This window comes from Panthera uncia (genome assembly GCF_023721935.1).
Source record: "Panthera uncia isolate 11264 chromosome B3 unlocalized genomic scaffold, Puncia_PCG_1.0 HiC_scaffold_1, whole genome shotgun sequence".
NCBI lineage: Eukaryota > Metazoa > Chordata > Mammalia > Carnivora > Felidae > Panthera > Panthera uncia.
Genome location: NW_026057582.1, coordinates 109,311,471 through 109,323,925, shown reverse-complemented (window position 1 = coordinate 109,323,925; position 12,455 = coordinate 109,311,471). Strand labels below are relative to the sequence as shown.

General features: G+C 55.5%; 1 long non-coding RNA gene across 1 annotated transcript; it reads left to right on the top strand.

Moving 5' to 3' along the window:
- Positions 1-1,656: 1,656 nt before the first annotated feature.
- Positions 1,657-6,341, top strand: LOC125908928 (uncharacterized). The gene is made up of 2 exons (XR_007453490.1): positions 1,657-1,938; positions 5,323-6,341. It is a non-coding gene; the product is annotated as an uncharacterized LOC125908928 (long non-coding RNA).
- The last annotated feature ends 6,114 nt before the right edge of the window (positions 6,342-12,455 follow it).

Sequence of the window (12,455 nt, the reverse complement as noted above, 5' to 3'; positions counted from 1 at the left end):
AACGCTGGGTTCCTGTGACCCCCCTCTAGGCTTTGGGGTCCAAACCTCTTCACAGGGATCGAGCGCTTACTTGGGATCCAAGGTGTGAGAGTCTGAGAGTGGAGGGGAGGACCTTGAATGGGGCCTCTGGCATGTGAGGGAATATAGAAGGTTTTCTGGAAGACGGGAGGGGAGGAGGAGGGGCAGATCCTAGGACTGGGGGCCCAGATTCAAAGGAGGCACCCTCCCCCGCCTGGATGTGCCCCTCATCCTTCCCATGCATGCGTTCCATGCCTCCATGACATGCCTGCCATATTCCAGACTCTGACTGGAACTTTGGGAGCAGGAGGTAAATTAAGGCAGGGTCCCTTCCCTCACAGCCTGGAAGGGAGACAGCCAGGAAAACAAATGGTTTTGACGGACACGTGTGCAAAGTAGGTGACTGTACTACCGGAGGGCCTGGGGTGAGTTCTGCTCTGGGGCCAAGGGAAGGCTTCACAGAAGAGAAGGTATCTGAACTGGTTCCTGAAAGATCTGCCAGGCAAGAAGGAAAGGGAAAAGCCTTATGGGCAGAGGAGCTGGCAAGTGCAAAGGCCCTGGGGCATCAGAGTGGCTATGTAGTGTGCCGGGCAACAGTCTGGTAGTTCAGCCATGTCAATGGGGCAGGTAGAGGGATGATGCTGAAAAGGTAGGCAGGCCCAGGGTGTGCCAGTGTTGAAGGTCACGTTAAAGAAGGAAGATAGGGTCCCACAGCCACGGAATAATGATGGGTCCCTGTCAGAAGGACCGTCTACTGTGTGAATGTGTCCGAACCACCTGGTCTAGACTCCAGTCAGGCTCTCCCTCCCAGCCATCCCCGCTCTGTGCTGCTTATTGTGGTATCCTGTGCCCAGGCCAGGACTGTGTCCCCACGGTGATGGAGGGGGTCAGGGAGTGGTTGCTGGAATAGCCTAGAGCTGTCCCTCATGACAGGCAGCCTGCAGCCCTAGACATGTGGGGCAGAGCCCCGTCGCAGAGCAGGCCCGGCTCGTCGGGAGGGGCCGGACCTCTGCTCATCTCTGTTCTCGTCACTCCCCCACCCCAGCCCTGAACGAGGGAGTTCTTCCACGGGGATTCATTGTCTGCGCTCAGACACCGCCCCACGTGCCCTGCGCTCCGTGGCCCAAGCGGGAGGCCTGCCCTCTGTCCCTGCCCTCCATTGTCCCCGCACCCAAGCACCTTGTCGTCTCCCGCTGTGTGCTGTCACCTCTCATTACAAAACCTGCAGAAATTCTCCGAATCGGCTCACCAGTCATCGTGCTCCCCACAAGCGCCTGCATGAGCCTCTGGGCCCGAACCACAAGGCGACCACAGCGCATCAGCGGCTTCTGCTCTGAGCCCCGCCGGGGGCCCCTGCCCCTCCGCTGCCCCAGCCCGCCCTGGGCTCACCACACTTCCCTTTCTCTAAATCTTAAAAACTAAAGTGGTGCAGAGCAAGGCCTGGGGGTGACGGGCGAGAGCCACGGAGGCGGGCCCGGCAAGGGGGGGCTGAATCGGCCTGTTCTCCCCACGGTGTTCCTTCTGGCTTCCAGCAAGTACCCTCAGCCAAGGGGCCTCTCGGGAGAGCAGGGAGCGGGGTGTGTGTGCGTGTGTGTGTCTGGAACGTGTGCCCTCCACAGAGAGACAGGAACCCAGTACAACACAGAGACGAACTTATGTGGGAGACACAGTGGGGCCGTTAGTCTCGAGCTTCCTTGCCTTCCTCCTCTGACTTCCCCCTCCTAGCGACGGTCACGAGGACGGCTTTGAGTAACTGCGCAGGAAATGTTGGTGGAGCAGATAATGTAATCAGCACCCGACGGCCCACTCCTTAGAGGTACCCTGGGCTCAGCAAGCGTGTTAGGGATTCAGGGACCCCCTCTCCCCCTCTTGCCCCCGGGGTGTGACCAGCGATGCCTGTACCTGCGCGTTGGAGGCCAGGTGAGCACCGGCCTCGTGGGGCCCACACTTGAGCACAGGAAGTGAACGACACGGGGGTCGTGAGCACCCACAGCTCCTGGGGTGGCTCTTCCCTACCCGCCCTGATCCAGCCAGGACTGCTGGGCCCCCCCACTCAGGGTTGCAGATCCTCAGCAAGCTCCCTGCAGCTCAGGCGAGGGGGATCTCAGTCTCCAGGAGCAGGTGGGGGAGGGAGGGGGGGGTACTGTCTTCTGCCACTTCGCCTTTTGAAACCCGAGTGCTGTTCCTTCAGTTTGGATCGCTCAGATTTTAAGGGAAATGAACAGCACCCAAGGAGTGTCTGCTGATCGCCTAGCTGAGCTATAGTAACAACAGTGACCGTATGGCTCCCTACGGTTCGCAAATCACTTTCGCCTCCGGGATCGTACAGGAGTCCCGTCGACCCTGTGCGGCAGGGAAGCCCATGCCTGTTTTGCAGACGAGAGATGAGGTGACCTGTGTAGGGCCGCACGGTATACGCAGGCGGGAAGCGCGTCTGGCGGAGAGAAGGAGGGGGGCGAGGGGCTGGAGGGTGGCATCGTGACCGGGGAGTGTGGGCTGAGGACAGCCACGGCCAGCACGAGCAGGGGTCTGCTTCTTAACTATCCTATGTGTCCCCAGAGGACCCAATAAAGTGAAATCCCTCTCCTTACCCATCTGCCCTCATCCTGGAGGCAGAGTGCCCAGAGCTGGACTAGGAAATTCTTTTCCTCTTTTTTTTTTTTTTTTCAAAGGTTTACTTATTTATTTTGAGAGAGACAGAGCTAGCGCACAAGCAGGGGAAGGGGCAGAGAGAGGGGGAGGGAGGGAATCCCAAGCAGGCTCTGCACCGTCAGCACGGAGCCCGACGTGGGGCTCGCACTCATGAACCATGAGATCACGACCTGAGCCAAAATCGTGAGTCGGACGCATAACCCACTGAGCCACCCAGGTGCCCCTGGAAATTCCTGACTCACTTAGGGTGAAAGCAATTTCTGAGAAAATGGCATTTTTCCTCCCAAGCCCAACACAAAACACGTGGGGTTCGGGGATACCCCGCTTCTCTTAACAATTTGGTCTTAGCGACTCTACTCTGGCAGGCAGTAATTGGTGACGATGTCCCCAGCACATGACCTAATGACAGACAGCTCCAATAAAATGGACATAAATGTTGACTTCACACGGTAAGCACAAAAGGGGGGGGGGTCCCTGTTTGCCTTGAAACCTAAAGATAGACAACAAAATGGCCACCTCTACTGTATCATACATTCAGTCTAAACTCTCATCTTCTCTTTAATAAACATTAATGAAACTTTTATCTAGAAAACCTTTTAAAAAATTCGTGTTGCAGTTTGGAAGTGTAATTAGGCAGGGTAACATCCGAGGGGGGAAAGAAAAACCTATGAAAAAAATTGAAGCAAGCATTACCCCCTCCTTTTAAAAGACATATTCCTGCAGCAAATGGGATCTTTCTGTTCCCTTCCGCTTGCCTTTGGAGGCAGCATCCGGGGCAGTCGTGGGAGAAGCAGGCCCCGACCTGTACCAGGCTGTGACCTTGGGTAGGGACCACCGCTGCCACCTTCTTTTTTCCAGGGAACCCGGGCTGCCCAGAGGGACAGTAACCGGCCCCAGGCCCCCTAGTTGGTCCTCAAAGTGGCCTCTGCAAAGTTCAGTGCTTCCAGGTCTGTTGGATGGATGGGGAAGCCGAGATGTTCTAAGCGAGAGGGGCGGCCTCTGGAGTCCTGAGTCTTCTCCTCCCTGGACGAGAGGAAAGGGAGCCTGGCCTCTCCAGAGTGCTCTCTCTATACGAGGGGGAGAGTGTGCCTGTGACGGGGCTCTTGGGACGGAGTGCAGGTTGTGCGTGTGGAGTTCTTAACACGGGAGGGGCTTCACGAATGCCAGCCAGGGCCACTGCTACGACGTAGGGCTGGGAGCCCCAGGTCAGCCTGACTCTCCAGCCATCAGAGAACCAAGCGACTACATTCCTGCTTTCTGGGTTACGCGCTGTGTTTCCTGGGGCCGGTCACTTTCCTTGGGCCTCGGTTTCCATCACGATAGGGGAGAGACGTTACCTTACACGGTGGTTGTTCGAGACTCAGTGGGCCGAAAGAAGTAAAAACGTTCACTCCACGATTAGAGGTAGCATGCAGAGGCAGGGCTGTTTTGTACCACCCTGCTTCCGGAAGCTAAAGGAAGAAAGCCCTGGCAGGTGACAGGGGTCTCTGGGTTCCTTCCCCCCGGCCACACAGGCATTAGCTGATGGTCCTGCTTTCTAGCTGTTAGGCCCACCCCAGTTTCGGCTTTCATCACACCTGCCCTTGAGAAAGTCAAGTAATTCAACCTGCACAGAAACCTAGGCTCCCTCAGAGTTTTCTGGAGCTGCTCTGAAGATAAGCAGGGTGGAGCCTGGTTCGTGTTTGCCCGGGAGAGTCTTCTAGGGCCATTAAAACGGTAGACTCTATGTTCTTGCTTCTCAGTGAGGAAGGGGCTTTCATCCGGGTCTCCGGGAGAACTCCCTCCCACACTTTCTTTCCGCTCCTTCCTTCCTTCTCATTCTTTTCCAGATCTTATACGCAAAATGCCAAAGACAGCCCATCTCCCATCATTTTCTTCCCTGCCCTTTGTGTCTCTGAATCCTTAAATCACATGCCACACCAGCCGGTTTAGCATAAGAAATTAGATTAATTTTCATGCTCCGACTCCAGATGTAAATGCCTTTATTAATAATTTAAGGCACATTTATTTATGCAGTTTGATATTTTTCAGGTTCAGGGAAGCAATTAAGTTTTGCTCAAGTTGTGGATCAGCAGACAGCATGTTCCTCGCCCTCTGCCCCTCCAGAGCAGATGGGGTGGGGGGCGACAGGCACGCGGGCAGGGCCCGGCTGGCGGCTCCCTCCTCACCCCTCCCACCGGCCCCCTGCCTCTGGGAGGCCCTGGGTTTTGAAATTGAAGAGAACAGGGGCGCCTGGGTAGCTCAGTCGGTTGAGCGTCCGACTTCTGCTCAGGTCACGATCTCACGGTCCGTGAGTTCGAGCCCCGCGTCGGGCTCTGTGCTGACAGCTCGGAGCCTGGAGCCTGCTTCAGATTCTGCGTCTCCCTCTCTCTCTGCCCCTCCCCAGCTCATGCTCTATCTCTCAAAAATAAATAAACGTTAAAACATTTTTTTTAAAGGAAACCTGAACAGGGGCGCCTGGGTGGCTCAGTTGGTTGAGCGTCTGACTTCGGCTCAGGACATGATCTCACAGTCTGTGAGTTCGAGCCCCGCGTCAGGCTCTGGGCTGACAGCTCGGAGCCTGGAGCCTGCTTCGGATTCTATGTCTCCCTCTCTCTCTGCCCCTCCCCCCGCTCATGCTCTCTCTCTCTCTCTCTCTTTTTCAAAAATAAGCATAAAACAAAATTGAAGAGAACACAACTATTTGCACACATCTATTTGCTTGGGCGCGTCCCCAGAAAGGCCAGTTCCTTCCTCAGAATTGCCCTGGGTTATCATGCTTGAAGACCTTTGGAGGTCCCAGCTGCTAAAAGTTCCTGCAACTAGTTCCTGGGGAGACTGTCAGCATGGAGAAGCCATTTTTCACTTCTGTCTCCATAAGCAACGTCTCATCCGTGAAGGCCTGGGGGAGGAGAGCTTGACCCCTTCGGAACTGGTGAGTGTGGATGAACTGCCCACCTCTGTTCGCCTTCATTTCCTTACCTGAACAATGTGCAAACGGCATATGCCTTCGTGGGGCCACTGTGGAGACCGGGCCCCCTCCTCGGGCCTCTGCCTGGGCTTTACCCCCAGGCCCGGCCTTCTCATCCTCCGGCCTCAGCTCCGCCCCACGCTTTGTAATAAAAATACTTTCCATTCACGTATTGCTTGGTACCGCGTGCCTCGTGTCATTTGATTGTCAGTAACTATTTTATTGTATTTTTTTTGAAGGTTTATGTATTTGTTTTTGAGAAGCAGAGAGAGAGAGAGAGAGAGACAGAGAGCGAGCAGGGAAGAGGCAGAGAGAGAGGGAGAGAGAATCCCAGAGAGCAAGCAGGGAAGAGGCAGAGAGAGAGGGAGAGAGAATCCCAAGCAGGCACCATGCGGTCAGCGCAGGGCCCGACATGGGGCTCGAACTCAAGAACCGTGAGATGGTGACCTGAGCCGAAACCAAGAGTCAGGTGCTTCACCGACCGAGCCAGCCAGGCGCCCCTGTCAGTAACAGTGTTTTTAAACAGAGAAGGAAGGTGAGTCCCCAGGAGATGTAACTTCCGGGAGACAGATTAGGGTGCGGAAGAGATCTCAGTATCCCTGGCCATCCATCCCGAGCTCTGGGTGCCATCCCGAGCCCTGAGATACTGTGGGTGGGGGCGGGGCACGCCCTGAGGACCGGGGCCCGTCTCCAGCCCCTCGGGCTCTAGGGGGACAAAGAGCAGCTGTACCCCCGGAGCCCTGCTCTGCTCAGCTAGAAATAGACCCAGAGTTGAGGATGGAGCCTGGCTGGGAGGTCTCGCGCGCATGTCACCGATCTGGGCCTTGGATTCCAACATCAGATCTTCCCCACCCACGTGCTGCCACAGGATGGAGCCCGGCACCTCCCTTGACTTCGCTCTCCCCCATCCTCCCCTGCCATGCATCACCCACGCTTGCGGATCTCACCTCCGGATGTCGTATCTCTGGGATGTGCCCCCTACTCTCCCCCTCACTGGAACCCCTCCTCTAAAGCATCGTCATCGCCTGTGGGCACCTGGGCCGGCCTCCAGACAGGTCTTGCTGCTACCTGCCTGCTGGGCAAGCTTTAAAAACATAAAGCTTCCTCCACTCACATCGTCACATTTAAGAGCCCCAGTCTCCTCACTGCCTCAGGATCAAGGCCAAAGGCCTTTTTTTTTTTTTTTTTTGTAATAAATGTGTGTTCATTAAAAAAAATTTGTTTTTTTTTGCATTTATTTATTTTTGAGAGACAGAGACGGCATGAGCAGGGGAGGGGCAGAGAGAAAGGGAGACACGGAATCCAAAGCAGGCTCCAGGCTCCGAGCTGTCAGCGCGGAGCCCGACGCGGGGCTCGAGCTCACGAACCGCGAGATCATGACCTGAGCCGAAGTTGGACGCTTAACCGACTGAGCCGCCCAGGCGCCCCAGTGTGTGTTCATTTTTGGGAGAGAGAAAGAGCATGAGCGGGGCAGGGACGGAGAAAGATGGGGACGGAGGATCCAAAGCAGGCTCTGCACCGACAGCAGCGATCCCGATGCGGGGTTTGAACTCAGCAATCACAAGATCGTGACCTGAAGAGAAGTCAGACGCTCCACTGACTGAGCCACCCAGGCGTCTCCCAAAAGCTTGATCACATCCATAGCTCTCCGCACGGTGTGGCAGCCACCCGCAATACTGGCACCCCTGTTTCTGCTGCAAAGCCATATCAGCTCAGCCCCAGTACCCTTTCCCTGGCTTCTAGAACTTCCCGTGCACCTTCCTACTGATCGTTCCTTCTGCTCTGTCCTCTCCTCCCCACCCCTCCACCCTGTTTAACGCCAGATCACTGTTCCTGCCTCAGCGACCCCCAGAAAATAATAACTTTTCCCGCTTATCTCATGTGCTCCTGTCACCCCTTCCTAGGCTTTCACAGTCCCCATGGTGGCGTGTGATCTTATAATTACATGTGGATTAAATTCGAGGGCCCCTTCCAGCTAGAAGGTTCCAGTCTGAGACCACTTTAGCAAGCGGTCTGCCCCGTGAACCGAACAGATAGCATCCCCTGAACGCCTTCTCGAGGGATTGCGCTATCTGCTGGGCTCGTCTCTGGAACTCCTGGGTTGTCTGTGCCCCCAGCCATTGCTGCAGCCGTGTGCAGGGGCTGGGAGTGGCGGTGGAGGGGAGGGGAGGCTGGGCTGTCCCAGGTTAGGGGGCTGGGGGATGGGGTAATATGGGGGGGGGGGGAGGCCGCAGTCTCATATCTTGCCTGGAAGGCAGTGGACTTTGGAAACAGCACTGGGCGGGAAGTCCGGAGAGCTGGGTTCTGGTGCAGTCCGCACGGGCTCCCGTGTCTCTGAGCAAATTCTGGGAGCCTCAGTTTTGTCTTCTGTGCCCGGAGATGATCTCTGTCATTCACAGTGAGGACGTAAGTCTAACGCAACGTCACACTCCAAGGGCCTGGCCCGAGCCTCTTCCTGCATGGTCTTCCTGGTCCCTGCCCCTGTTCCTCCCATCATCGTTCCCCAAGGTCGCGTGAGGGCAGAGATGCGGTGCAGGATGGCTGAGGGACAGCCTGGACAGGCTCACTTCGCTTCCCTGTACCTTCGCAGCACTTAGCGCCCGCTGTCAGGGGCTATCTTATTTATTTGTTCGTGTACTTGTCTCCCGAAAGAAGAATATAGACCGCGGGGGCGCCTGGGTGGCTCAGTTGGTTAAGCGTCCGACTTCGGTTCAGGTCATGATCTCGCGGTTCGTGGGTTCGAGCCCCGCGTCGGGCTCTGTGCCGACAGCTCGGAGCCTGGAGCCGGCTTCGGATTCCGTGTCTCCTTCTCTCTCTGTCCCTCTCCCACTCATGCTCTGTCTCTCTCAAAAATAAAATAAAACATGAAAAGAATATAGACCATGAGATCTGGGAGCTCACCACCTCTGTCTCCAGCCCCAAGAAGAGTCCCTGACTTTCCACAGGCTCTCCGTGGACAGGTTTTGAAAATGGAAATGGAGGGAGAAGCAGCCAGGACCCCTGGACAAGTGGAGGGTGGGGGATAAGGAAGGGAGGGGGGTGTGACCCAGGACTGTCCCCGGGGCTGAGAAGGGACCCAAGGTCATGCCTGAGATGGGCCAGATGCTCACTGGGGAGAAGGAAGGGGGTCAGCAGAGTCTGGGAGAAGAGATGACCTATGGCGGGACCTCATGTGGCTGGGGTCCGTTCTGGACAGCAGTGACCGGAGTGCAGGATCTGATGGAAACAGGCTTTGCCACGCAGCTGGCTCGGATTTCGGTTCCGGCCAATACCCCCTGGGTGACTTTGGTAAGTTAGCCAACCTCTTTGAGCCTGTGCCCTGTGGAGGACAGGAAAACTGAACTTGGGGTGGTTCGTCTGGGGCCATTGTCTCCCTTCTTTCTAGAAGGGCCCTCTGAGGGAAGAGCCACACGCAGGTATGGGTGGGTGGAGCCTCTAACCTCTGGTTGCCTATTTCTATTTTGCTAACACTGGGGCTATACTCCAGTGGGTCCTTGTGGCAATTTCTTATGGACCTCAAGCCCATATTGGGAGGAAAGAAGGGAGCGGGGGCCCTTTTTCTATGGGGGCTCAAAGTGGGTGGGAGTGAAGCCTGGGCAGAGAGGCCGGTGGAGGGGCACGGAGAAGGGCAGAGGGCGGCAGAGTGGGACTTCCAGCTCTCGTGCCTTGAGCTGAGTCTCCAGTGGGGCTGTGGCCCCAGGTGGGGGCTGGCCCAGAGCCTGGGTCCCCAGCTGGCTTTCCCCTGGGGGTTTGATCACATCATCCTGCCCACCCCCACCTGCCCCGGACCTCACGCGAATGGGAGCTCAATGCTTCCCAGACTCAGCTGCCCCATGTGGGAACCACCAGGCCTCAGTGCCCCCAGTCGGGGTCGGAGGGGCAGAGCCCGCCGTTTACACGTAAAAATTGGAATGGCAGCAAGTGTGTGGGTCGTACCTTCTTCCTTGTTTTCTTCCGAGTGTGGTGCTCAGCACCTTTGAACTGTGATCCCTAAGGCTCTCTGTCCTGGGAGACAGAGTGACTTGGGACAAGACATGCCACCTCACTGAGCCTCCTCTGAGAATTGGGGGCCTCGTGGAGTTCTGTTAGAAAGAAAGGAGGTAAATTATAAAGTGTCTCGTGGGCAGAAAATGCAGGAAAAGAAATTTCTCTGCCCCCCCCACCCCCACGTTCTCCCCAGATCCCTAAAAGCTGTGGGGTGGGGTGCAGGGTCCCTCCTGTTTTGGGCTCCCGTCTGTTGCAGACTGGCTCTGCAGGGCCCGGGCTCCCCCTGAGCCCTCTCCCTGCCTCGCTGGCCCTAAAGAGTGGCGGCCAAGGTGTTGACGTGCCTCTGACATCCTCCCACTCAAGGAAGCCACTGGCTGAGGGTGAGTGGCCCAGGACCTGTGCTGAGCTCCCCTCTCCTCTCATCACTCAGCTGGCTCCCACAGGCAGGCACCTCTCCCAGCCAGCTGGGTGGACTCCAGGGAGAAGTCTGTCCCCACTGGCAGGAAAGAGACAGGTTCGCACAGGGGCAGCTCCAGGCTGGGGTGCTGGGGGGAGCAGGGCTCAAACGTGCCCAGAGACATAAAGTGACAAAGCTAAATGGGGTGGGAAGGCTATCCCTGAACTCATAGAGCTGAGGCGCTTCATTGTCTGTATGGGGAAACTGAGGCCCAGGGAGAGAAGGTCTTGTCTACAGGAGTTCAGGGCAAAGGACCAGAACTTGGATTTATTTCAACGGACATGATTCAGAATGACCTGAAAACCTGGTGCTGTGGTGGGGAACACTCCTGAGCAAGACTCAGCCCCTGCCTCTCGGCGGGAGGGACGCTGTCCTCGATCTCCTGAGTCTCGGTGACCATGACTGTCACCCAGTCATGGCTGTCAGTTCTCTGAGGACCTCTGGCCTGCCACCGTGCCCTGCACAGACCTTGCATAGACCCGGGCCTGTGGCAGGCCCCAGCTGAGTCTGGGGTTTCAGGATCCCTGAGTCTGGGGATTCAGGATCCCGCAGGAGGGAGCGCTGCCCAGGCTTGCCTCTTGCTCTCCTCTGTGACTTGCGATCTCCTTTGAAAAGCACAGACAGCGCTTTAGGGAACTGGATGGACCCCTCTGACCCCGCCCTAAGCTGAGGATCAATGCTACTTGGGCCGGTTTAGCAATCCACCCTGCATTTTCCAACAGGCGAACTGCCTGGCTCAGTTTTTGAGTCACTTAAGTCTCTTCATTGTATGAGATTTAGAGATTTGGGGAACCCCAGGGCTATTTTATGTCTCCTTTGTTCCTGTTAAACCCTATTCCCTCTCCAGCAGGTGGGGCCAATTTCTCTAGGAACACCGCAGGGAACCCTCCAGAAGTTCCAGGCCGCGCCCAGGGCTGGGAAGGACGCAAGTCAATTCCTGGATTGCCCGGTCTGCTTAGGTGGCATTTCCAGAAGCTGCTTCTCTAGCGGTGAGCTCCTTCCTGCTTTGAGCAGAGCGCCGTGCCTGGTGCTCTCGGCAGGAGGTGGGGGTGGGGGGGTAAGACCGACGTCACTGAACTGATTTGGAGGTGGAAGAGAAGGATCCCTACCCGAACTGGTGTGGGCTGGTAAATGTTTAACAGCCAGATTTCCCCCGGGGTAGGGGGTGGGGAGATAAAATACCCTATCGTAGCATTTGCCAATGCCTGTGGCATAAATATGTCCTCCATGGCCCTTGTCAAGGTCCCAGTGTGACCTGATTGGAAGAGATGCACAGGATCAGTCTTGAGAGGAAGTGGAATAGGGCTTCAATGTACCATCCAAGCTAAGCACTTGGAGAGGCAGTTGGTACAACGTCCTAAGATAGAAGAATAAATACAAATCCATGGGCCCTGGACAGGGTGAGCCGTACCTTCTGACTGAGCTTCCTGGGGAGGCTTAAAGGAGCAGTTGTGTTCGGTTTGGGCCTGGAGGCAGGATAGGACCTTCTCTGGGCGAGCAGTGGATGGGAGGCCCTCCGGCCGCAGGGAACAGCCTGAGCCATGGAAGCACCCACACAGCCAGCCTGTTTGAGGACCGGTGTCCCGTGGAACAACCATGGACACCCGATCATAGGCAGCTTTATAAACTCTGCTGAAGAGTTTGTCCCTTGTCTTGTCAACAGGGGTGTGTCGTCAGCGGGCGAATGACACAATAAGATTTGTTTTGTTGTGTTTCTTTTGAATCCCGAATTTATCATTTTTGTCCCTAAAAAGTGACATGTGTATGTTCATTACAAAAAAAAAAAAAATCAAGCTGTGCATTAAAGTACGAAAGCCATTTTGAAGATTAGGTAAACATCTTTCTAATGTCTCAATACATAATGCAGACAAAAGGTTAGACAGGTATGGTAGAAATTACACGAAATAAATGGAAGGGAAAGTAAAGGAAAAAAGAGACAGACACAGGAAATAACTGGTTTCTCTTCTTACATTGGATACATCAGGACTGTGTGTGATATTTGGAGCTGTGGCAGCCATCTTGCAACCATGAGGGAAGCTAGCTCAGGGCAGTAGACACCCAGAAACTGACAGAGTGGGAAGATAGAATATGAGTTTTGATGAGATAGGGTAGCTGCTGTCCTTTACATATAGATCATCACGTGACAGCTTTGGTTTTCACGTGGGTATGGTTTCCCCGTCTACCTCGATTCTGAACTCCCAAGGCTCAAAACTGGGTCATAATGAAACAAGTCAGTGTTGTGTAGTGGTTAAGAGCTTGGGCTTTGTTTTTATTTCCCTAACGTAGCATCTTCAGACAATAGACATTGTTGCTTCAAGGAAATTTATTTTCTGGGTGGGGGGAGGGGAACGGCTTTAAAGAAACCTGGATTTGAATTGAGCTCCTCCTGGG